Source organism: Bison bison, unplaced genomic scaffold, assembly GCF_000754665.1.
Source record: "Bison bison bison isolate TAMUID 2011002044 unplaced genomic scaffold, Bison_UMD1.0 scf7180017864309, whole genome shotgun sequence".
Lineage (NCBI taxonomy): Eukaryota > Metazoa > Chordata > Mammalia > Artiodactyla > Bovidae > Bison > Bison bison.
This window is the reverse complement of record NW_011494881.1, coordinates 9,899,380-9,925,428: the sequence shown is the minus strand read 5'-3', so window position 1 is coordinate 9,925,428 and position 26,049 is coordinate 9,899,380. Positions and strand designations below refer to the sequence as shown.

At 42.0% G+C, this 26,049-nt stretch overlaps 1 protein-coding gene across 3 annotated transcripts in view; it reads right to left on the bottom strand.

The window, feature by feature from the left end:
- The window catches only part of LOC104997535 (chromosome unknown open reading frame, human C10orf11), a 926,454-nt gene that overhangs the window by 202,506 nt on the left and 697,899 nt on the right, over positions 1–26,049 (bottom strand). The gene's annotated exons all lie outside the window — the stretch shown is intronic.

Sequence of the window (26,049 nt, the reverse complement as noted above, 5' to 3'; positions counted from 1 at the left end):
AAGCACCCCGCCATTCTTTGGGGGATCAGCACATAAGGCAAGCTAAAGGCTGATGAAGATCAGACGGCTCTGAGTGAAGGGTGACGAGGGCGGCGCCGGCTCCACTCTGCCCAGGCCGCTGACATCCAGGCCCCAGATCTCACTTAATGATAAGCAAGGAGCTGTGCAGACGGCCCCTCCCCTTATCCTGCTTCCCCATGTGCTAAGAGACAGGTGCTGAGTGAGCCTCCCACCCAGAGCCTCCTGAGGGGGCAGGGTGCTCGGTGGGTCTCCCCCAGCCCCGGTCCTCACGACTATCAGGAGATAGAGCCCCCATCTGGCTCTCCTGCCTGCCAGTCCCCTATCCCTCTCCTCCCCTGCTTGCTCATGCAGCTTTCATTAACTACCCCCAGCCGACAATTTCCAATCCATTTGATGACAGATTAGAAGTGGAATTCAAAAAGCAAGTCACTTGACCTCCCATAATGTGCTTCTCTTAATTACATTAAAGATTTTCCAACATAACCATACTGGGTTTGACAGGTAAGGGTTTAATCAACTTCAGGTGGCCACTTCTGAGTGCTCCCCACACTGGGGCCATGACGTTGGCGTCACCAAAGCTCCTAATGTGGTTCTAATTTAAATGGCTAATTTTGACACAAGGAAAAGATGAGGGGCCCACGGAGCCCCCACCACCTCAGTGGGAGTGGTTTCTAAATTAGGATTAATGCAGCAAGCTGCAGCCTAGTTGGAGGTTTATTTTATGGAGGTTGGAGCAAGTAAATAACATTTATCCTTTGTATACGTCTGCATATAATTACAGTAAAGTTTTCTTGTGTGTTAAATTATACAAACTCTTCAAAAGTGGGTGCCTAATGTCTTTTTCTAAAGCTGTGTTATTATTTTGGTCAAAAGTTGTTTACATTCAACAAATTCAATTTACTAAACTTTGACATGTTTGCACAACTGCATATAATTTATTCTGGAAGTCTGAATCATGACTTTCAAATGAACTTTCTTGGTTCTGATTTGATGGGCTGGAGTTGGAACATCTAGGTGTGGTGGTGCCCTCCATCACGTTTCTGTGGCCTTACTTGATTTCATCATCCTCTCATAAAGTCTTCTAATCATCTGGTAAATATTTACTCTGTACCTACTGTGGTTGAAGCAGTAGGCTGGGTGCTGAAGATACAATGATGAACAAAAATAATGTTATGACCCTTGTCCTGAGGAGCTTAAAGATGATTTAAGGAAATGGATAGGCAAAAAAACACATGAAGACATACACATTAAATTAAAAAGTCAAGAAGGGCTAGGAAGAAGAGGTATATGCTGTTTTAAGGACCTTGAAAAAAAAAAAAGCAAGAGCTGGTCTTGGAAGAAGGCATCCCTGGGGAAGTAATATTGTGAGCTGAGAACAGGGGGAGGAAAATGACAAAGTTAACGAGATTACTAAGTGAGGGAATGCCAACTGTGTTTAGGCAGAAGGAATAGCTTTGGCAAAGGCTTATGGTAGGATGGAGACTGGCATTTTAGAGAAACTGAAAAGGAGGTGAGCATGTATGAGTGTGTGGCATTGCCTGAAGGTCTGGGAGTGTGTGTGAGGGATGCAGATGGTGTGAGATGGAACTGGAGAGTTGGTAAGAGGGCTAGACTGTGCAGAGTGGAGTAGACCAGGTTAGAGAGTTTGCTCTTCATCCTAAATGCAAGGCTAAGCAGTGCAAGGTTTGAAGCAGGGGACTGACCTGATTTGTTTGCATTTTGCAAACATCTGTTGAAGGGAGCAGAGTATACTGTGAGGGTTAAAAGCGGATAAAGGTAGATAACATTGGAGGCTACTACAGTAGTCCCAAATTTAAGAAATACAAACCACAAACATGATATGGTTTGAACTTGGGTGATGAGGGTGAAGAATGAGAGTGGATGGCTTTAAGAAGTAATAAGAAATAAACTGGTAGGACGTTGGGACCAATGGGTCAACTCTTAGGTCTCCAGCAAGAAGCCAGACACCTTAGGAGCTCAGAGGACATGTCCATGGGTACATACAGTTCAGTTCAGTTCAGTCACTCAGTCGTGTCCCACTCTTTGCGACCCCATGAATCGCAGCACGCCAGGCCTCCCTGTCCATCACCAACTCCCGGAGTTCACTCAAACTCACGTCCATCGATTCAGTGATGCAATCCAGCCATCCCATCCTCTGTCATCCCCTTCTCCTCCTGCCCCCAATCCCTCCCAACATCAGAGTCTTTTCCAAACAGGTGATAGTTAAAACTACAGATATGAATGAGACCACCAACAAAGAGAGATCAGACTGAGAAGAAAAGAGGTCCTTGGGCAGAGACATTTCAACATTTATTCGCTAGGTGAATGTATATGAACCTTTAAGAGATGGTGTAAGAAGGGCCAGGGAGGTGGTCAAAAAACCACATGGATCAGAAAATCCAAGGAAAGACTATGTTTCAAAAAGAAGCTGTAGACAATAGATTTCACTACTGCTAAAAAGCCAAGCAAGATACACACTAAAAGTTCCCTTTGAATTTAGTCACTTGGAGGTCACTGGGAATTAAACTAGTTGCAGAGTTCAGTTCAGTCACTCAGCCATGTCCGACTCTTTGTGACCCCATGGACTGCAGCACACCAGGCCTCCCTGTCCATCATCAACTCCCGGAGTTTACCCAAACTCATGTCCATTGAGTCGGTGATGCCATCCTACCATCTCATCCTCTGTCGTCCCCTTCTCCTCCTGCCTTTAATCTTTCCCAGCATCAGGGTCTTTTCAAATGAGTCAGTTCTGCACATCAGGTGGCCAAAGTATTGGAGTTTCAGCTTCAATATCAGTCCTACCAATAAACACTTTTGACTGATTTCCTTTAGGATGGACTGGTTGGATCTCCTTGTTGTCCAAGGAACTCCCAAGAGTCTTCTCCAAAACCACAGTTCAAAAGCATCAATTCTTCGGTGCTCAGCTTTCTTTATAGTCCAACTCTCACATCCATACATGACTACTAGAAAAACCATAGCCTTGACTAGATGGACCTTTGTTGGCAAAATAATGTCTCTGCTTTTTAATAAGCTGTCTAACTTTCCTTCCAAGGAGTAAGCCTCTTTTAATATCATGGCTGCAGTCACCATCTGCAGTGATTTTGGAGCCCACGAAAATAAAGCCTGCTACTGTTTCCACTGTCTCCTCATCCATTTGCCATGAAGTGATGGGACTGGATGCCATGATCTTCATTTTCTGAATGTTGAGCTTTAAGCCAACTTTTTCACTCTCCTCTTTCACTTTCAGCAAGAGGCTCTTCAGTTCTTCTTCACTTACTGCCATAAGGGTGGTGTCATATGCATATGAGGTTATTGATATTTCTCCCGGCAATCTTGATTCCAGCTTGTGCTTCATCCAGCCCAGTGTTTCTCATGATGTACTCTGCATATAAGTAAAATAAGCAGGGTGACAATACACAGCCTTGACGTATTCCTTTCCCTATTTGGAACCATCTGTTGTTCCATGTCCAGTTCTAACTGTTGCTTCCTGACCTGCATTCAGATTTCTCAAGAGGCAGGTCAGGTGGTCTGGTATTCCCATCTCTTTCAGAATTTTCCACAGTTTGTTTAGATCCACACAGTCAAAGGCATTGGCATAGTCAATAGAGCAGAAATGGATGTTTTTCTGGAAGTCTCATGCTTTTTCAATGACCCAGCGGATGTCGGCAATTTGATCTCTGGTTCCTCTGCCTTTTCTAAATCCAGCTTGAACATCTGGAAGTTTAGGGTTCATGTATTGTTGAAGTCTGGCTTGGAGAATCTGGAGCATTACTTTGCTAGTGTGTGAGATGAGTGCAATTGTGTGGCAATTTGAACATTCTTTGGCATTGCCCTTCTTTGGGATTGGAATGAAAACTGACCTTTTCCAGTCCTGTGGCCACTGCTGAGTTTTCCAAATATGCTGGCATATTGAGTGCAGCGCTTTCACAGCATCATCTTTCAGGTTTTGAAAGAGCTCAACTGGAATTCCATCACCTCCACTAGCTTTGTTCGTAGTGATGCTTCCCAAGGCCCACTTGACTTTGCATTCCAGGATGTCTGGCTCTAGGTGAGTGATCATACCATTGTGGTTATCTGGGTCATGAAGATCTTTTTTGTACAGTTCTTCTGTGTATTCTTGCCACCTCTTCTTAATATCTTCTGCTTCTGTTAGGTCCACACCATTTCTGTCCTTTATTGAGCCCACTGTAGAATGAAATGTTCCCTTGGTATCTCTAATTTCCTTGAAGAGATCTCTAGTCTTTCCCATTCTATTGTTTTCCTCTATTTCTTTGCACTGATCACTGAGGAACATTCTTTTCTCTCCTTGCTATTGTTTGGAACTCTGCATTCAAATAGGTATATCTTTCCTTTTCTCCTTTGTTTTTCACTTCTCTTCTTTTCACAACTATTTGTAAGGCCTCCTCAGACAGTCATTTTGCTTTTTTGCATTTCTTTTTGTTGGGGATGGTCTTGGTCCCTGTCTGCTGTACAATGTCACGAACTTCCATCCATAGTTCATCAGGAATTCTATCAGATCTGTCTATCTGATAGAGCTGCAGAGTAATGGATTAAAAACCTACACTGATATAGAATACAGTTAGTTACTGAATAAGTTGAAGGTATAAAAATGGAGACTGTGGGAAGAGGCAAATCTTTTGAAAAGTCCAACACTAAAGAGAGAAGATAAAGGTCCTGAAGATGGCCACAGGTAGAGTAGTTGTTTGTTTAAAAAAGAGAACTAAGAGTTCTCAAAATCTGATGAGAAAGATTGGGTTGTAAGGGACAGCTTGACTACATAAGATAAAGAAGGAAGAAATGACTCTCATCCACCAGAGGGGGAAGCAATTGATGGTGTCCTTCCTTAGATAGAAGGGAGACTTGATTGATTTTGCTGTATGTTCCTGCAAGAGATTTCTCTAGAGGATGGAATGAACATTTCTTTTATCAGCAGACTTAAAGGTATCCAAGGATGAAAGCCTCGCCACTGACACCATTAAAGTCGTGCAAAGTCTTACTCAGACTTCATGAAAAGTGGTCAGCATTTTGGAAGGAGAGGCAAGAGAAACAGTTAATGGCCAGACCCACTGGTAGCTTGGAATGTGCCCTAAGGACTCATAGAACCAATGTGAACTGGAGGCCCTGACCTGTTGCTGAGGGAGGGCCACAGCCAAGGTGAGTTAGGACAGTGGGGTATCTGGACGAGCAGATGGCATTTAGATCTGTTTTTCATGTTTTCATATCTTTCCTGTCCTTTCAGGAACATGCTACCCATTGACCAACAAGTACCTACAATGTGATCATCTATACTTGATCTTGTGGGAAACGGACAGAAAGTAAAAAGCATAACTGATATCTTGGCATAATTCATAAAGCAACTGAAATATGAAGACATACATACTTGAAATAAGAACACTAACTCAGCAAGAGTGCTCTCCAAGATTTAGAGGGAAAGAATCGGTTTAAAAAAGCTTTTGGAGAGGTAGAATGTAAACTGTGTGGCAGGTTAGGTACGACTTGCATTGGCGCCAAGCAGAGGGCAGGGCATTCAGCTGTGTTTCCTATACCACACTTAACACTTTTTCCCTAATGCGTGCGTGCATGCATGAGTGCGAAGTCCCTTCAATCGTGTTTAACTCTGTGCGACCCCATGGACGGTAGCCAGGCTCCTCTGTCCATGGGATTTCCCAGACCAGAATTCTAGAGCGGGTTGCCATTTCCTTCTCCAGGGAACTTCCTGACCCAGGGATCAAATCCATGTCTCCTGTTTGGCAGGCAGATTCTTTATCACTGAGCCACCTGGGAAGTCCGTGATTAACATCTGGGTCATTTTCCTTCCACTCTTTTCTCTCATTTTTTACGTGTGGGTATGCATGTGTACAAGTATACACAAATATCACACGCACACCCAAATGTAAGGATCTGTTTACCCAAGTATCTTGTTTTCCAGATGGTTTTCTGATATGATGACCGATGGTTGTTTTATATTACAAACATGCATAATGTAGAAGTGAAATCACCCGCAATCCCACCTCCAGAGACCACAAATAGTCCAGTCATGGTGGCACCATGGGTTGGGCTCAAGGTACCCCATTACTTGCTGATGACAGATTTGTTGACCCATCACCTGGGTCAGAGACCCCATTACTGAAAAACACTTGTCCAGGCAGCAAACAAGCGCTCCCCCTACCCTGGCTCTGGTGACGAGATATTTAGAGGCTGGTATTTCCCCAAGCTTGAAATAAGCAGTGATAAAGCTGCCATATTTCCATTTGGTATAAATTTCTTATTTCTCCAATTTCTCCGTAATTCTACCTTATACTTTGGGTGACAAGACTGCTCTTGGGATAAAGACAGTGATTCTGGCTAGGTCTCTGCCTAGAAAAGACTCTTTTCCCCTGAGGGGAGAAATATTCCAGGACCAGGTCCTTGCAAGAACCAGAATTTAATACAAGTGGCTCAAATGAAGCAACATTAAAGAAAGGACACTTGAAAGCACAGGCTGAGAGGAAGCGCCAGCATGTGGAGGGACCTAGAAACTAGGAAGAGGGGAGCTGTGATCACCCAGGGCTGAAGAGCCCAGGGAAGGAAACAGTGTTGACAGACACCAGGGAGAACCAGGGTCATGCAGGAAGGTCTCCACTCTCAGGGGAGACAGGGGTGATCAGAACAGACAGGATGTAAACAATCAAGAGGTGCATTCACTGCATCCTGGAAACAGGTCCCAATCCAACCTCCAAAGGCCCCACTGCCTGCTGGGATGAGCAGGGCGATGACCGGATAGCACAGGGCACAAGAACAGCATCTCTCAGCATCCAAGCCCTTGGCTTTCACACTATGGCCCCTGGGTCAGCAATCTCAGCACCATCTGGGCACTTGTCAGGATGCAAATTCCTGGGCCCATTCCAGACCCAAATTAGAAACTGTGGGAGTGGGGCTCAGAATACTGTTTTAACAATCCCTGCAAGCTACAGTTTGAGAACCCCAAATCTAAGCTAAGAAGGCGCCTTTGAAGAGGTCTAACAAGAAACACCTGGAAGGGCTGATCCAGCCCAGCCAAGGCAGCTGATTAACCACGTGTGGGCCTCTACCCAAACCCCCTGCACCCCCAGATTAGAAAAGCCCCAGAATCTGGGAAGCAACGAGCTCTTGTGAACAAACAACACTGGAAATAAGCTCTCCGAAGTTCAGACTCCGTCTGGGCAGAAATGCTGCTTTGGGACACCAGGGGGTATTTTAGAATGATGGAGACTCTGTTACCAGCAGCCTCTGCCTCTGAGGACTCTCTTCTCACTCTGGCAAAAGGATGGACATAAGCAGGACTCTGCTGTTGCTAACACCACCGGGAGATGATGTATTTCTGCTAATGGCACCTTCTGTCGCTACCGAGAAGCTGCTCCAGCTTCCTCTTGTCCTGCAGAGAATCTGGCAGCCTCCAGAAGATGTAATAGAGACCCGAGGACATTTGGAAGATGCACGACACAGGAAGGGTGTTTTCAATTTGATTTACCTTCCGTCTCCTACAAGGAGCCAATAGTTAGTACCACACTGCATCATAAGCCCAGCACGCACCAAGAGTGGGCCTGGGGGAGACTAAATAACCCTTGTCAAGTTACAAGGGGTGATCACACTGTGGCTTGTGATGTGCTCCTCCAAAGATACAATAACCGAGAATTAGCTTAAGGACAGCAGGAGGGACTCAGGATGGAAGTGGGGAAATGACACAGGGATATTTTACGGCTAGAGACCAATAGGGGTTCTCATCCACTGCCTGAAGAACGAATACTTTGTGAATTCACTCTCAGCACACTATTGATGGGTTGAGATGGAAAACAATTATGTGGGGACTAAGTAAGACCTTAAGCTTTTAAGTACAGTGTGTGAAAATATTCAGGAGCTTAGGTTTGCACTGTAGAAGTGGATCATACACAAAACTGAAATACCTCTTAAATGTCAGGTTTGTTCACATTCATTCACAGGCACTGATAACCATTGAAAGCAGAAGCATTATTTGAAATGGAGGTCATGGCAATGTCAACAAGGCTTGTATTCACTCTCTCAGTTTTTCATTCAATAAATGCTTATTGGGTACTGTATTAGTTTCCTAAGGCTGCTGTAAAAACTCACTACAAATCTGGTGGCTTAAAACATCAAAAATTTATTCCATAACAGTTCTGAAAGCCAGAAGCCAGAAATCAATGTATCAACGGAGTTGCACTCCACATTCCAATAGCTGTAGCAGAGAAGCCTTGCCCGCCTCTCCCAGGTTCTCACGGCACAGGTGTTCACCGACTTGGGAGCACATCACTCCAGCATCTGCCTCCTCCTCCCCAAGCTTCTTCCCTGTGTCTCTGTTTCCCCTTCTCTTATCTTGTAAGAACCTATTGCTGAATTTAAGGCCAAACCTACTTCAGGATAATTTCATCTTGGGACTCCTAAATTGCCTCTTCAAAGACTCATTTTCCAAATAAGGTCACATTCACAGGTCCTAGCTGGACATATCTTTGGGGAGGCCACTATTCAACCTATTAGGTACTTACTACGAACTTGGCATTATTCCAGGAGGTTAGGCTACATCTGTGGTAGGATATATAAATATATATAAAAACTCCTCTGTTTGGGGAGCTCAAATTCTAGCAGGGAAGACAAATGACAAATACTAAGCATAATAAATTCATTCAATGTAATTTCTTTAGAAATGGTAAGTACTCTGGAAAAAGAAAAAGTGCAACAGGGTCACAGGGTCATTGACTACTGGGCGATACTGATAGGGGGTAGCTGGGCAGTATTAGAGTGGTTCAAGTGAGTCTTGGTGAAAAGGAAAGGTCAGGAAAGACCTGGAGAAAGTAAGGGAATTTCTATATATGAGTATCAGTGAAAAGAGTCTTTCAGGCAGAGGCAATAACTAGAGCAAAGTCACGAAGGCAGGACTTCTACACTATAGAAGCAGCAGGGAAGCCAGTGTGGTTGGAGCAGACTGAGTGGGGAGAATGTAGGAGAGGGGAGGCGGGGAGGCAATCTAAGGGAGGGCCTCCCAGGGAAATGGGAAGTCAGTGCAGAAGTCACGTGGAGAGACCCTTACTCTTTCTGGCATCTTTTCAACCATTCACTCATCTACTCAAAAGCTCAACCTGTTTTGTTACACTAGCAGGGACATGGGGAAAAAAAAAAAAAAAACAGTAGGCAGGGTCACCTGGGATTTTTAAGGAAGGAAGGAAAGAAGATTTTTATTTACAGCAGCATGGGCAAGAGAAAGAAAATCAACATAGATGCCAAGGCCAGAGGGTTGCAACAGCAGAAATTCAGTACTAAGATGCATGTGAGATCTAGAGCTAAAAAAATATGGAGGGGACGGCATGACCTCAACTGTCGTCCTGGGTGGACACATGCACTTCAGGTGAGAACAGGAAAGGAAATAGCTCTACTTGCCTCTCCTACAATTTTCTGATCTGGGTGATACTGCTCACTGTCCAAACCCAATCAGAAGCCAGAAGGCAATGGAGCCTAGGAGTCAGGGCAGAGCCCACCCTTCAGAACACAGAGCAAGATAAAAAATGACAAAGATAGCCTAAGATGGCAAACAGAAAGTAGGTGACACAGTCTAATGCCATCCCTGAAAGTTCCGGGAAAGATAAAAGAGCTGTGGTCCCAGCCTGCATAGTATTAGTGTTCTGGTGATGAATAGATATTAAATAAACACATTTTTTTAAAAAAGGCAGATAAATCTAGAAGAGATTTCACCCCTACCTGTAAGAAGTGGATAGTAGGAAGCTTTTAGCCTAGGGGATGATAACCAGTCTGTATTCTGTTGAAGCTGCTAAGGCTCTGGTAGAAAATGCATGGTCATTTTGGCTTGAAGGGTCAGAAGACGGATACAACTGTTCACAACAACTGGAGAAAAAGGCCTGGACTTACTCTCACATCACTGCAATGTGTTGTAACAACCAAATGGGCTGAAAACATGTTCATCAGTCTCAGGAAGTATGTGAGAGTAAGACTAAATCCATGAGGCTGCCTTTATTTAAAACCTGCACATGCAATCCTACAGCCAGAAAGGCTTCAGAGATTCCACATGCCACATCTACAGTGAGAAAACAAAGGCTCCCTGGACCTCAGAAGAAAAAGGTCAGGGAGCCCAACATTTGCAGGATGGGAATCCCTTACTTGAGTGCCTTGAAGCACTGTTCATAATGGGGAAACTTACTACACTTGGAGGGAGCTCTGACTGTCAGTAACAAATTCTTCATGCTGAACTGCACTATGCCATGTTACGTCTTCCAGGCAAGAAGCTTAGGAAATTGCTAGAGGCCTAAAGGAGACAGGAACAATCATCCTGGGAGCACCTGGGAAGTATACTTGTGAGAAAAGTCAAGAAGACTTCCATTCCTTTTTTGTTTCAATAAATGAAATCTCAGGGCCCTTGGGAAATATGTAAACTCAAAAATGATATGATTAAAGTACATGGATCAAAAGGAGATAATGGATTTCTCAAAAAGTTTAACACAGGATTACCATATAACCCTGCAATTCTGCTTCTAAGTATACAGTCAAAACACGGAAATGGTACCCAAAAAAGTACACACACATACGTTCGCAGCAATGCTATTCACAATAGCCAAAAGATGGAAATGGTTCAAACATCCATTAACAAATGAACTGATAAATTTTGTTATATACAATCAGCTCTCTGTATCTGCAGGTTCTGCATATATGGAGTCAACCAACCACAGATAGAAAACATTCAGCCAGAAAATTTCTAGAAAGTTCCAAAAAGCAAAACTTGAATTTCTCCCAGGCAGGCAACTATTTACATAGCATTGACTCAATGGACGAGTTTGAGCAAGCTCAAACTGTTCGTGATGGACAGGAAAGCCTGGTGTGCTACAGTCCATGGGGTTGCAAAGAGTCAGACATGACTGAAATGAACTGAGAGATAATTTAAAGAATACAGGAAGATGTGCATAAGTTATAAGAAAATACTACATCATTTTATTTAAAAGACTTGAGAATCCATGGATCTTAGAACCAATCTCCTAAAAATACAGAAGGATAACTGTATATATAGTGAAATATTAGACAGCCATACAAAGGAATACAATAGATATATAATGTAGATGAACTTCAAAAATATCATGCTAAGTGAAATAAATCAGTTTAGAAAAGTCACGTAAAACTCAATTTATAGGAAATATCCAGAAGAGATAAATCTACAAAGTCAGAATGTAAATTGCTGATCGTGGGAACTAGGGAGAGGAGGAAATAGGAGAAAACTGCTTAATGTGTAAGGAACTTTGAAATGACTGAAATGTTCGGAACTAGACAGAAGTGGTAGTTACACAACATTGCAAATGTAGCAAAGGTCACTGAATTGTTCACTTCAAAATGGTTAATATTATCTTACATGAATTTTTCCTCAATAAATTATTTTTAGAGAGTCAGATAACAGGATGAGTACAGATGGCAATCATCAAATTCTACCATATTAGAATTTTGGTAAAGCTAGGTTTATTACCAGGTAATAAATTTGAGAATCTAACTACACCATGTAAAAATACAAATTGGTTCAGAAAGGTATAGATAGGTGCTTCTTAATCTGTAGTGGAGGAAAATTTTTATTGTTGCTGTTATTTTGAATTAAATTTCCAATCTATTATAGGTCAATACGTTCATAAAATAAAAATGAATTACTAAGATTTTCAGCTACCACCTAGAATATAGAAAGCTGGAAAAAATATCACTCACACACCACCAAGAAGAAAAATGTGGGCAATCCGCAAAATCACTGTTTTCATCCTATCAGGAAACTGTGGAAGATGAGCTTTCCAAACATGTGGGTAAGAATAAGTTGGCATTTTCAGGGGATTGTGGAAATCCAAGTGTGGGCTAGCAGGACAGTATAAGCAGACTCCTGGGAGCTGCAGACACAGGGGAGTTTGCACTTGCTCTTCTCTAAGGACACCAATACGTGCTCACAAGAGAAAGACTTGGGGGCAGGATTGGAGTCCGGGGCAGCTGTCCTCAAGAGCACAGGCCTAGAGAAGGGGATTGATGCTGCTACTGGAAAAACACAGAGTTCTTCACAATAACTTCTCACCTAAAGGAACAAAAGCTTTAAACCACTGGGGTTATGTAGCAAAATCTGCCATGTGAGAGCACAGATAAAGACCCACTATATCTGGGGAGAGACTAAAAGGATCAAGACTCCTACCCTTGGGCTAGAAAGGAGACAGTGATGGACCCAGTCTATTAATGGTCTTCCGAGATTGCAGAAAGGCTCATCACTGAGCAAGTCGCACCCCTTACAGAGAAAGACCACCACCAAGATAAAGAGATACTACAGGGGCGTCCCTGGTGGTCCAGCAGTGAAGAGTCCATGCGCTCACTACAGGAGGCGAGGGCTCATTCCCTGCTCTGGGAACTAAGGTTCTGCATGCTGCATGGTATGGCAAATAAATAAATAAAATATTAAAAAAGAAAATCACAGAGAGAGAGAGATTCAATAGAGACAAACAGGTCAATTTGCCAAGATGGCATAACAATCCTATAACATTAGAGTTTCAACAGAGCTTCAAAATACACGAAGCAAAAAGTGATAGAACTGAAAGGGAATATGGACAAATTCACAGATACAGATGGAGATTTCATCACTCTCCTCTCAGAAACTGATATAACAAGTAGACAAAATCAATATGGATGTAGAAGACTTAAACAGCCCCATTAACCAACTTGGCCTAAATGATATCATGAAGCTCTATACGAAACAGCAGCAAAAGTATACACTCTCTCCAAATGCACATGGAATATTTACTAAAATAACCACATTCTTAGATATAAACAAGCCTCAAAGAATTTAAAAGAATTTAAGGCATACAAACTGTGTTACATGACCATACGAAATTATAGACTAGTAATGAAATATCAATAACCTCAGATATGCAGATGACACCACCCTTATGGCAGAAAGTGAAGAAGAATTCAAAAACCTCTTGATGAAAGTGAAAGTGGAGAGTGAAAAAGTTGTCTTAAAGCTCAACATTCAGAAAACGAAGATCATGGCATCCGGTCCCATCACTTCATGGGAAATAGATGGGGAAACAGTGGAAACAGTGTCCGACTTTATTTTTGGGGGCTCCAAAATCACTGCAGATGGTGACTGCAGCCATGAAATTAAAAGACGCTTACTCCTTGGAAGGAAAGTTATGACCAACCTAGATAGCATATTCAAAAGCAGAGACATTTTTTTTTGAACAGTACTGAAAAAAATTTTTTACATAATTAGTAATAATGAGTACACATGTAGAGTTCTGCAAAGCTAGCAAATTCCAAGGGTGCTTGGCTTCTGAACATATACCACAAAAACACATACACAAAAGCAATATAATTTATCTTTATAAAAATTACAGCCAAGCAATAAAAAAGGATGATAATAATGAAGATACTAATACATATGTTCACTACATATATCTTGTACATTGAAATGCTACATCTTGTACCCTGAAATGCCATGTATAGAGAGCCAAGCAGAGTAAATTTAGGCTCATCACTGAGGTTAAGAATTATTTAAGAATTTAATGCTTGTATATGTAACATACTCAAAACTTTCTGTATAGCAATTCCTAGATTATAACAATATATTCCACTGAGAAATTGAGTCTTCTTTGTTGGCAGTATAAAATGTTTGACCAGATCAAAATTCTGGTAAAACACACTGAAGGCATTGTCTAGTGTATTAATGTTCATGGGCATTAATGAACGTAGGAGAAATTCTTGGATTTCACACTAAATTTCAGCTAAGCTTTGTCAAACCAAACAGCTCAACTGTAAGGCAAGAAAAATTAACCCTCTCTGATAGATTAGTGGGCCTTACCACATAAAGATAAGAATTCAGTCTTAGGGAAAGATCCCTACGTAAGCAAATATGAAACAGTGGGCACTGAAATGAACTTCTAGAAATGATCTAACATCTTGATACTCAGACACTGGTTCAGAAGCAACAATCTGTTGGTATATTTTATCTAATTAACATTTTACAATCAGCACCAGTCCCCAAAACCTCAAATTATAATATTTAATCTTCATTAAAATACATCCTTTTGTGCTATATTAATATAACTATTAATATAATCAAATTAAGGAAAGTCGAACTTAATGCAACTTAGTATATATTTTTGTGTACGCTGGGTAACAAATCTTTTTATTTACTTGTGCTTCTGTTTTGGGGTACTTTGATTGAAGAGAAATTCATTTCACAGGATTACGTCTTGCTAAAGCATTCCTTAGCATTGGTCCAAACTTGAATTCCCTTTTTGCACATACTGATCCAAAAGCAGAGACATTACTTTGCCAACAAAGGTCCGTCTAGTCAAGGCTATGGTTTTTCCTGTGGTCATGTATGGATGTGAGAGTTAGACTGTGAAGAAGGCTGAGTGCCGAAGAATTGATGCTTTTGAACTGTGGTGTTGGAGAAGACTCTTGAGAGTCCCTTGGACTGCAAGGAGAGTCAACCGGTCCATTCTGAAGGAGATCAGTCCTGGGTGTTCACTGGAAGGACTGATGTTGAAGCTGAAACTTGAATACTTTGACCACCTGATGCAAAGAACTGACTCATTTGAAAAGACCCTGATGCTGGGAAAGATTGAGGGCAGGATGAGAAGGGGACGACAGAGGATGAGATGGTTGGATGGCATCACCGACTCAATGGACATGAGTTTGGGTAAACTCCGGGAGTTGGTGATGGACAGGGAGGCCTGGCGTGCTGTAGTCCATGGGGTCACAAAGAGCTGAACTCGACTGAGCGACTGAACTGAACTGAACTGAACTGGGAGACAGTGGAGGACAAAGCAGCCAGGCATGTTACAGTCCATGGGGTCACAAAGAGTTGGACATGACTTACCAACTGAATAACAACAGACTCATAAATCAATGAGACAGAATCAAGCGCCTAGAGATACATTTACATATATATGATCAAATAATCTTGACAAAAGTACAAAGGTAATTAAATGGAGAAAGAATAACCTTTCAACAAATGAAGCTGAAACAACTGGGTACCTATATGAAAAAAACAAATCCTGACCTGTAGCATGTACTATGTACAAATAGTAACCAAAAATGGACCATAGACTTAAACGTAAAACCTAAAATTATAAAACTTCTAGAAGAAAACACAGAAGGTCTGTTTGATCTTATGTTAAGCAAAGATTTCTAGATATGATGCCAAAAGTATGATCTATAAAAGAAAAATATGATGAACTGGACTCCACTGAAATTGAGAAATTTTGCTCTTCAAAAGATACTGTTAATAAAATGAAAAGGTAAGCTAGAGTAAAATATTAACAAAACACATTTGTGATATACAACTGGTATCTGATGATGTAAAGAATTCGGAAACTTAATAAATATAAATAAAATAATCCAACTAAAAATGGGGAAAGATTTGAATAGACAATTTACCAAAGAAGAGTATGAATTTCAATAAGCACGTGACAAAGCGGTCAACGTCATTAGTCATTAAGGAAATGCAAACTAAGGCCGCAATGAAATATCACGACCTACATATTGGAATAGTAAAAATTAAAACAAAAACAACAAAATTCTGGAAATGTCAAGTCCTGGCAAGTGTACAGAACAACTGTAACTTCCATACATTGCTGATGAAAACACAAAAGAAGTACAGCCAGCAACTTCAGAAATCGGTTGGACAGTTTCTTACTGAGTTTAAGCATTTACACCCCAAAGAACCAGCCATCATACCCTCAAGTATTTGCCCAAAATAAACGAAATGTACACCAAGGCACAGGTTTAATGGTCACAAAAAACTGTACATAAATGTTATCAGCAACTTTATTCATAATCACCAAAATAGGAAGCAACCCACATGTCCTTCAACCTACAAATGGATGAACACTTGGTGGTATATCCATACAATGGTTATGACTTATCAATGAAAAGAGATGAACCATTATGTTCTATACACAAGTAAATCTCATATACACTGCAATAAATAAAGAATCTAGACTTCAAACCATACTACATTCCATTTGTATGATTCCATTTATTTCTCAAAAGAGCAAAATTTCAAGATCAGAAATCCAATCAGTGCTGCCAGGAATTAGGGAGAGTGGGACTGGTTGATTATGGAGAGGCAGGAGATAATTTGTCAGAAGATGTAACTCATTTTTACCTTGACTGTGGTGGCAATTACTGTCCTGTATATGCTTGTCCAGACTCATGGAATTCTACACTAAAAAGGGTAAATTTTACTGTATATAAATTATTCATCAATAAATCTGACTTTTACATCCACTGAGTGGAAAAACAATGGAAACAGTGACAGACTTTATTTTCTTGGGCTCCAAAATCACTGCGGATGGTGACTGCAGCCATGAAGAAAAGCTTCTTGGAAGAAAAGCTATGACAAACATAGCATCTTAAAGAGCAGAGACATTACTTCGCCAACAAAGGTACATATAGTCAAAGCTATGGTTTTTCCAGTAGTCATGTATGGATGTGAGAGTTGGACCATACAGAAAGCTAAGCACTGAAGAATTGATGCTTTTGAACTGTGGTGAAGCTTCTTGAGAGTCCCTTGGACAGCAAGGAGATCAAACAAGTCAAACCTAAAGGAAATCAATCCTGAATATTCATGGGAAGGACAGATGCTGAAGCTGAAGCTCCGATACTTTGGCCACCTGATGTGAAGAGCCGACTCATGGAAAAGACTCTGGTGCCGGGAAAGATTGAAGGCAGAGGGAGAAGGGGACGACAGAGGATGAGATGGTTGGGTGGCATCACTGACTCAATGGACATGAGTTTGAGCAAACTCCAGGAGACAGTGAAGGACAGGGAAGCCTGGCGTACTACAGTCTATGAGGTCACAGAGTCGGACATGACTAAGCGACTGAACTGACTGAAGTAAAGAAAACAAAAATCACTGGAAAAATGGTATGGATTGTGTCTTCCCATTTATGTGAAAAACTATGTGGGGTGGTGAGGAGATAGCATGTAGATATAAAATTTTTACTGATTTTAATAGAAGTTATTTCTGTTAAGATGAAAAATATGTACTATTTTTGCATTAAAATAGCTTCAAAATGAATAACTAGATATGGAAATGTTACATTCCTTTAAAATTTTCTGAACATTCATTTATAATCTTGGTACTTATGGATCTTTAATAACTTTCTAACTGGCCTCAGTCCATGGACAACTTGTAAAATAATTTCCAGGAATAAGGATGTAACATATACTTTAAAAATCAGACAATCATGAATAAGCAATATTATAAGACATAACATATAATAATACATACTTTATTAACGTATGCCCTTTGAGTATACATAGTGTTCATAAATAACAAAAAGAAACTATACATGAATGTCAAATATAACCCTATTTTGTGTGTCATAAATATTTTTCATATGTATTTACAGAAAATATTTTGACAGTTAAAATACCAAAATATGACTATTATTTCTACGGGGTTTATTATATTTAAATTATATTTCTTTCCTTGATATTTATTTTCTAATTTACTACAATTTTACAATGAGGAAGGAAAAGGTCTCTACTTCTAACACAGCGGAACAAGGTATTTGGAACACTTCTATTTTGGAGGTCAACCTCATCAAAGACCTGTGGGTTCTTACACAATACGTCACAGGAGTTCCTGGAAGGCCAAATTCTGGGACCACTTCTGGAAAGCACTGCTTCTTTCAAACTCTTGTTTACCATATCACAACTATGTGTGAAGCATTATACCAGCTTCTACAGAAGACGAAAAAAGGTGAGGCAGACTGCCTTCAAAGATCTCTGAGCCTCAGCATCCTAGGGGTGATGTGGGGAGGGGTGTGAGCTTCCTGAAGGCTCTATGGGGGTAGGAATCTCAAGATGAGTCATCAACAGTGTTAAAATTAGAGACTGGGAGAGGTATAGCTGTTCATGAACAGGGATCAGTGGGAGCCAAAGCGTCGGGTGGGGTGGGGGAAGGTGTGAGATTTCACTCCCGTGGTGACTGTGATGCAGACGCCCGAGTGCAGTGGGGCTGGAAAAGTCAGTGGAGGCCGTATCACAAGGAGCAGAAAGCGCCTGGATGAAGAGTTTGGGCTTACTGGTACTGGGAAGCCACTGAACATTCACACAGGGAGAACACACCCACCAGCGTGATGTGAGGACTCACTTTGGTTGCCTGTGTGAGTACACTCAGTGTAGTATAATGGGCCAGGTCTGGGGAGAATCTGCAGGTGATGGATTAATTATTTGAGGGAAAGGTAATTAGAGTTTCAATCAGGGAAGAGGTGAAAAGAGCTGAACACGAGGGGAGGCCCCGGAAGGCATCAGCTGTTCAACCTGAGAGTATATAAAGCCTGAGGAAGGAAGGAGAGGAAAAAGATGATTGAATTTTGAAGTGCAGGTGAGACATTCAGGGAGAGATGGAGAATAATATTCAGGGAACCTATAAATGATCAGTGAAGTATGAAGAGTGGCATCAGAGTTTTGTGAGTGACAGAAAATAGAGATGGCGTTCTGGGGACACCAAGAGAAGTTTCGTCAAACAGAGGCTATTGGAGGGGAGCCTCAAAAGGCACATCTCAAGTGTGAGATGTCAGTAGTCGGTAATTCAGGCCAGTGGCAAGACTTGGATGGATACAGGCAGTGGTGGATTTTGCTGGTTGGGATGGTGGTCATCTCTGCACAGTTTATGTAGAAAGAAAAGGTTGTTTGTTTTCACCAACAGAGAAAACAAAGTAAGGCTGTGGTGAGGGTGGGAGATGGGGGTTGCACAGCAGAGGCAGGGAAGCAAGGGAGCTCTCGAAGGCTTGTATGAATGAGGGAAAGGCAGACTGGGCCAAACAGAGAGGCTGAGGGATATTAGGAGAGGAGGCGAGCTCATGGGTATCATGAAGGTGAGAGAAGAAAGCTTCAGACAGTGGTGGGCAAATAAATAAACCATATACAGCTCTTGGGAACTTGAGTGACCCTTGGAGAGCTGGATCTCTACAAGTGCCAGGGGAAAAAGACAAGTTTTAGGACCCTGGGCATGTGAAAGGCAAAGGGGTCAGGACGAGGGCAAGAAGGAAATAGAGGAGGAATAATGGTTCAGGAGTGGTAGTTAAGCAAAGCTTTCTTTTCTTTCTTTCTTCCTTCCTTCCATTTATTTTTTTTAAGAATCCATGAAACTTCATCTTTCAGTAGGAAAAAGAGTTATCGGTGAGGGCAAAGAGATATAAGGGCTGGAGTGATTACTTCCAGAGGGAAGATGGTTGCTAGCTAAAGGTCTGTTGGAGATGAAGGAGTAGATAGCTCATCTTTGACTAAATTAAAGGTTCTCAGACTTTCTCAGCTTACGGTGTCCTTAGCATCTCAGTAATGTTTTTTATGGAGAGCTCAGAGACCAAAAGAAATACGTAACAGTTGCATTTTATGGAGTGACTTATTAAGTACTTATGCCCTAACAACTTTATATCCATTTAACAAAAATAATATATGTAAATAGAAAAAAAACATTTTTACTTCATTTTTCAAGGCTCACACTTATTTACTAAAGGGATGTGTGCGCCTGCTTGTCTGGCCCTGCAGAACTTTCCAAACCTTGAAATCACTACCATCAGCATTTCCCGTTCTACGTTGACTTCACACTGTACTCTCGTTTTATGGCAGCAATGGCCACCACAATGCAGCGTGGCAAAGGTATGTTGTTATCAAAAAAAATGCAGCATGATCTAATGTTGCAACTGTGAACTGTCTCAGCGGGCAGTTTACACAGTGTCTGACTGATGCCTTCCAACACTGTGCTGCCTTCCAACACTCAAAACACCCTGTAGCATCCCTATGAGTGTACTGTAGCACAGGGGGAGCCTCAGCACATGGTATGAGAATGACAGGCCTATGTGGGAATGGAGAGAACGAGAATGAGAGCGAATGCCTAAACGGATGAACAGACGATGGATACGAGGCTTCCTGAAGTGGAAAGAAGGGATGCTGAGGAGGCCCAGGAAAGCAGGCATCCAGGCCATCACCTGGATGATGTGGCCTTTATCCCATTAATTTCCTTTTGAAATGAGGATCTAAGAGGCACAAAGGTGGGTTAAGCAGGTCCCTCACTGTATAGCCAATATAACTTAAATGCAATTACAGAATGACCAGTTCTTACCACTCCAGTTTACCTGCAGGGTGTGAAAGTCCTCAACTAATTTGCCACATGACTCATTAACCAGGGGAAATCATTTAAGTGAACATCGGTTACACATTGCCCAAGGTCGCCATTTAACCTTCAGGGAAAAATGACCCTTGACCACCTGCATATGGCCAACTTGTGCCACAGGCCCCGGAAATGCCAACAGTCCACTCCTGAAATATGTTTGAGACTTGCTTGGCTCTGGGCCAAGAGAGGCTAAGGAAGCACCAGGAGCCAGTGAAAGCGGGGAGGCGGGGGCAAGATGGAAGGAGATGGGGGTTGGCGCATGAAGGAGCACCAGTAAGGCAGCTCCTGGGGTGGGATGAACAGGGTGAGCTCCCCTCAGTGCCAGGGAGTCAGCTGCCCAAGGCCACCAGGCTGAAAAGAACCGAGAGACATAAGTGCCCAGATGTCAACCTCCCACTGGACTCAGACCTCACCTTCTCCAGAACACCCCATCTGCTTCCCATCCCTTCAAAATGGCACGAAGGGAAGCCAGACAAAATGCAGGGAAAAGGTCAAAGAGAAGTGAATTAGTAGTCTTCCTGAAGAAAGATTAATAGAGTCCAAGTTTTCCCAGAAAGGCAGCCATGGGTAGCTTATCACATATTCAAAGATTTCACACACACAGGGCCCGTTTCTTTCAGAAACATGGTACACACCACAGCAGGGACAGTTCTGGGTGGGTTTAACATCAAAGTGAAGGACAGTCAAATTTACTAAGTACTTGCAACTTTATAACCTTGGTATAGCTATTATTTCACAGTTGAGGAAAGTGAGCTCATAGAATTTACTAATTTGTTTAAAGTCACAGAGCAAGTAACTGGTGGCCCTGAATCCAAAGCTCTTCTTTTCTTTCCTACCTCATTTATACCAGCTATCCAATGACTTCCCATCACCAGATTAAAATTCACAAGAGACTCCTGAGGCCTTGAAATGTAGTTTTCTTAAAACACAAGAGGGCTAGTATTTCTTGGTATCTTTTATTACCTCAACAATGGATCTGAAATACCCACAGAGCTGCTAACTCTCTAACTCATTCAAAAATTTAAAATACAAAACAATTCTAAGATACAAAAAAAGAACATAGCAGATGTCTATATATCCTCTGCTATTAAACAAAAGTCAGCATTTTACTAGGTTTGCTTCAAATATTCCCTCTCTCAGTAAAACACATTCAATATAGCTAAAACTATGCCTCACTGCATTGATCTCTTTCTTCTCAGAGGCACCCACTATCTTGGGGTTAGTATGCAACATCTCATATTTGTATGAATATGAGAAATTTTACTTCATTAGTCAGTTCAGTTCAGTTGCTCAGTCATGTCCGACTCTTCATAACCCATGGACTGCAGCACGCCAGGCTTCCTTGTCCATCGCCAACTCCCAGAATTTGCTCAAACTCATATCCATTGAGTTGGTGATGCCATTCAATCATCTCATCCTCTGTTGTCCCCTTCTCCTCCTGCCCCCAGTCTTTCCCAGCATCAGGGTCTTTTCCAGTGAGTCAGTTCTTCGTATCAGGTGGCCAAAGTATTGGAGCTTCAGCTTCAGCATCAGTCCTTCCAATGAATATTCAGGACTGATTTCTTTTAGGAATGACTGGTTGGATCTCCTGGCAGTCCAAGGGACTCTCAAGAGTCTTCTCCAACACCACAGTTCAAAAGCATCAATTCTTTAGCACTCAGCTTTCTATATGGTCCACCTCTCACATCCATACATAACTAGTGGAAAAACCATAGCTTCTACTAGATGGACCTTTGTCAGCAGAGTAATGTCTCTGCTTTTTCACATAAATGATATATACTACTAAATGTACTTACATATATGGAATCATACTTGAAGTCTATTTCGGCAACTTGTTTAACTTAATATTAGGTTTTGAGATTGAGGATTTATTTAACTCTTTTACAGCATGCCACCATATCAATAAATTCCATCTTTTTTCCTGTTCTCCTACTTAGGGGCAGTCAATCTGTATATTAGTAATCTAGGGTTACCATAACAAAGTACTACAAACTTGATGACTTCAACAACAGAAACTTATTTTCTCATGGTTCTAGAGGCTAGAAATCTGAAACCAAAGTGCTGGCAGGGCCATACTTCTTCCAAAGGCTTTAGGGGAGGCTCCCCTCTCACCTCTTCTGGTTTCTGGTGGCCTTGGGCATTCCTTGGCTCATGGCTACATCCCTCCATCTTCATGTGGTCTTCTTTTCTATATGTTTCTGTGTCCAAATCTCCCTCTCTTCCTTTCTCTTGTAAAGACACAGTAATTGGATTTAGGGCTTACTCTAGACTGGGACAATCTTATCTCCATTCTTATCGCAACTACATCTGCAAAGACTTCCCTTCCAAATAAAGTCTTATTCTGAGGTTCCAAGTGGACATGTATATCTGGGAGGACATTATTCAACCCACGATCACCTGTTCTGTTTTTCTGCTATTATCCATATGCTGCAGTTCACAGCCTTACACATCTGTCACATAGCTACAAGATACAGAACTAGGGCTTTTCTAGGATGGACACTCGGAGATAAACTTACCGGAGTGCAGGCTTCACTTCTTTTATGAGATGCCAAATGGAAAATCAGATACCAAGTCACAATCCCACCAGGAATGAATATGTCCCCCTTTCTGTACACCCCTGCAAAGCCCCACTCCCATGATGGAGCAGAAGCAATAGTAACACTAGCTAACACCTATCAGAGGTCTTCGCTGCACACCAGGAACATACCAGGAATGCACCTTTCATCCTCACAACAGCCCTACGAAGGAGGCACTGTTATTATCACTACTGTTTGGAGGCTCAGAGATTAATTTAAGTGAATTGCCCGTGGCATGGCAACCCACTCCAGTAGTCTTGCCTAGAGAATCCCCATGGACAGAGGAGCCTGGCAGGCTTACAGTCCATGGGGTCACAAAGAGTTGAACACGACTGGGCGACATAGCACCCCAGCTTGTCAGTGGCAGCGTCAGGAATCAGACCTTTCTCCCTCCCAAGGCTATGTTCTTTGCCTCTCCTTCATCTCTTTTTACGTTTTGCTTTGTTTTTAATTGTGGCACAACACACACACCGTAAATTCTCATTTTAGCCATTTTAAGTGCACAGTCAGGTAATGTTAAGCACATTTACATTGTTGTATAACTACTTCCTCCTCCCCCAAGCTGCTGGCAACTACCATTCTTTCTGTTCCTATAAGTCCGATGACTCTGGGTACCTCACATAGAGTCATACAGTATTTGTCATTTTGTGACTGGTTTATTTCACTTGGTATAATGTCTTCAAAGATCATCCGAGTTACAGCATCCATCAGAATTTCCTTCTTTTCTAAGACTGAGTAAATGTCCATGGTATGTACATAGCACATTTTATTTACTCATTTATCCATCAGTGGATTACTGCATTGCTTCACTCTTTTGGCTAACTTGAATAATACTGCTAAGAACACAGGTGTACATATATCTTTTTGAAACCCTACTTTTGATTCTTTCTGGTATATACCCAGAAGAGGAATTGCTGGATCATATTATAATTCTATTTTTGATTTTTTGAGGAACCATCAGGCTGCTTCCCATAGCATTTTGCTTTCCCACCCAGAGTGCACAAAGATTCCAATTTCTCCACATCCTCTTAAGATCTCTTTTATACTGCTGTCCATAAGCAACCTAACCACAAAATGGCTGCTAAATTAATCATACATCCTCAAACCAAACCTCCCCAAAGCAAGACTGGCTTCATGTCAGCTGCCAGCCAGAAACTCAGACCAACACTGAGCTATTACTTTAGCAAATAAGCCCATCTTATAAAGCAGGAAGGCATGCCAGGCAACCATGCATAGGTCCCCATCACTTTGAAGGGCTTCCCTGAGCTCAGAGACTTTTGCTCAGTCCTCAGGAAGTGCCTAGATGAAGTCCATGCTACACTTCCTCACATATCTCGTGACCTCCCTCTTCCCCCAGAGTTCAATCTCGTTTCCACCACCTACATTGTCAGTGACTAGAGTAAAAGCTGTGTCAATGGCTTCTTTGTCTGAGGAAAGGACATTTATCATTTGTTGTTCTAAATCTGAAAACATCATAACCCACCCGTGGGCGGGGGCTCACATTACACTCTGTAATTTCAGTTAGTGAGTTAATGGGAAAGATGCATTAACATTCTGTTTGTGGTTTTAAATACATATTTACACAGTTTGACTTTTCATATCCCCAAACTTATAATTTATTCATCATTATGCTCCCTATTTTCTGCTCTTAAACATTAACTGCCCTCATTTAGGTGATGAAAGACGGGGAGGCAAGCTGTGGTGGTTCCATGCATCTGGAAAGCTGATCATCTCAAGGCAGACTGGAGCACGCTTGCCCAGTGGTTGGGGACGGAAAAGACTCTGGCCAGAATCTCTGAGTTAATGGGTTCACATAGGGCTGTTGCCTCCAAACACAACAGACAAGGATGACTGAGCAGGAGCCTTGAGTCAACTCTACCGTTTTATGTTTGGGGCCAGACAGAGCCACAACTCTGACCATGCATACATGCCAAGAGCTCAGATTCCCACCCAGAGTGGATGCTGAGGATCCCAGGCCACTGGTAAACTTCCTGCTTCATCCTCTTATTTGTTTTTACAAAATGCCTTCGTTTTTGACCAGTGCATTGAAATTTTCCAACACATTCTTAAATTACAAATGTTTCCCTGCATTTCCCCTGATGGTGGAATAAAGGCAGGAAGCATTGCCCAGTGGAAAGGATGCAGGCTTTGGGGTCAGACGGAAATGGGTTCAGATCCCAGTTCTGCCACTGACCAGCTGTAAGAACGTGGGTGAGTCATGGAAGTTCTGAGTCTCAGTGACTTCATCCCTAACAGGATCATGAGCAATGGCCAGGAACCGTGGTGCATGTTTTCCAGGCCAGAGCAGAGCCCTCCACACGTTACACTGCATTCAGTTCCACTACAGTCCTGTATAAAGAAGGGAAAGAAAAGTGTCTTTTTCACCTCTAGCCTCGGCATCTTACTTGATGACTTTCAGAGACTAGACACTTAATAAAGGTTTGGTGCTTGTTGAGTTAATCACAGGGACAGAAGCATCATAAGTTCTAACTTATGAGGACGATTAGGAAGCCTTTTGCCCAGAAAGAAAGTCAAAGACTGAGAAAAGATCCCAGTAGAATCAATAGAATCATTAAGAGGATAAATAAAAACACTAGTTCATTTATCTTAGAATATAGGAAGTAGTAGGAGAATCTTGAAACTTGAGTGAATTTTAAGATGACAGAAGAAGTATTTTATTGACCTTGTAAACTCATTGCCCCCTGAGTTGGTACAGGCTGGAAAGACCAATATATTCCAAAAAGAATGATGTAAACTGTCTTCCAAAGTGTCTTCCAAAGACAGACCCATAAGGAAGTAATTGGCTGTTAACAAAATAAATACTTAGGAAATAAATTTGGTGCCCACCAGTCTTCCCTTTTGAGGACTTAGCCCTTCGGCCTGCCTGGTTTCTTATTCAGAAATTGTTACTTCTTAATTCACATTCCATCCCCTAGGGCCTTCCTGCTTGCTAGAAACCAATTACATCCCCACCCCCAAAGTCTTAAGATATAAAAGCTCCAAAGAGAAGACACATTTTAACAGAACCCTCCAAGAGAGAAATGGATCAGGGGAACAAAGCTTTGCAGGGAAGAAGACAGTCCTTTGGGGAAGGAATTTCTCCCTTTGGACAGCCAGCCATATCCTGTTCCAAAGAGAGAGAAAGAGGGATGGAGCCACGGAAGGAGCAGGAACACAGTATCCTCTCCTCTCTGCTGTCACCCTGTTGCTGCTGCTAAGTCGCTTCAGTCGTGTCCAACTCTGTGCAACCCCATAGACGGCTGCACACCA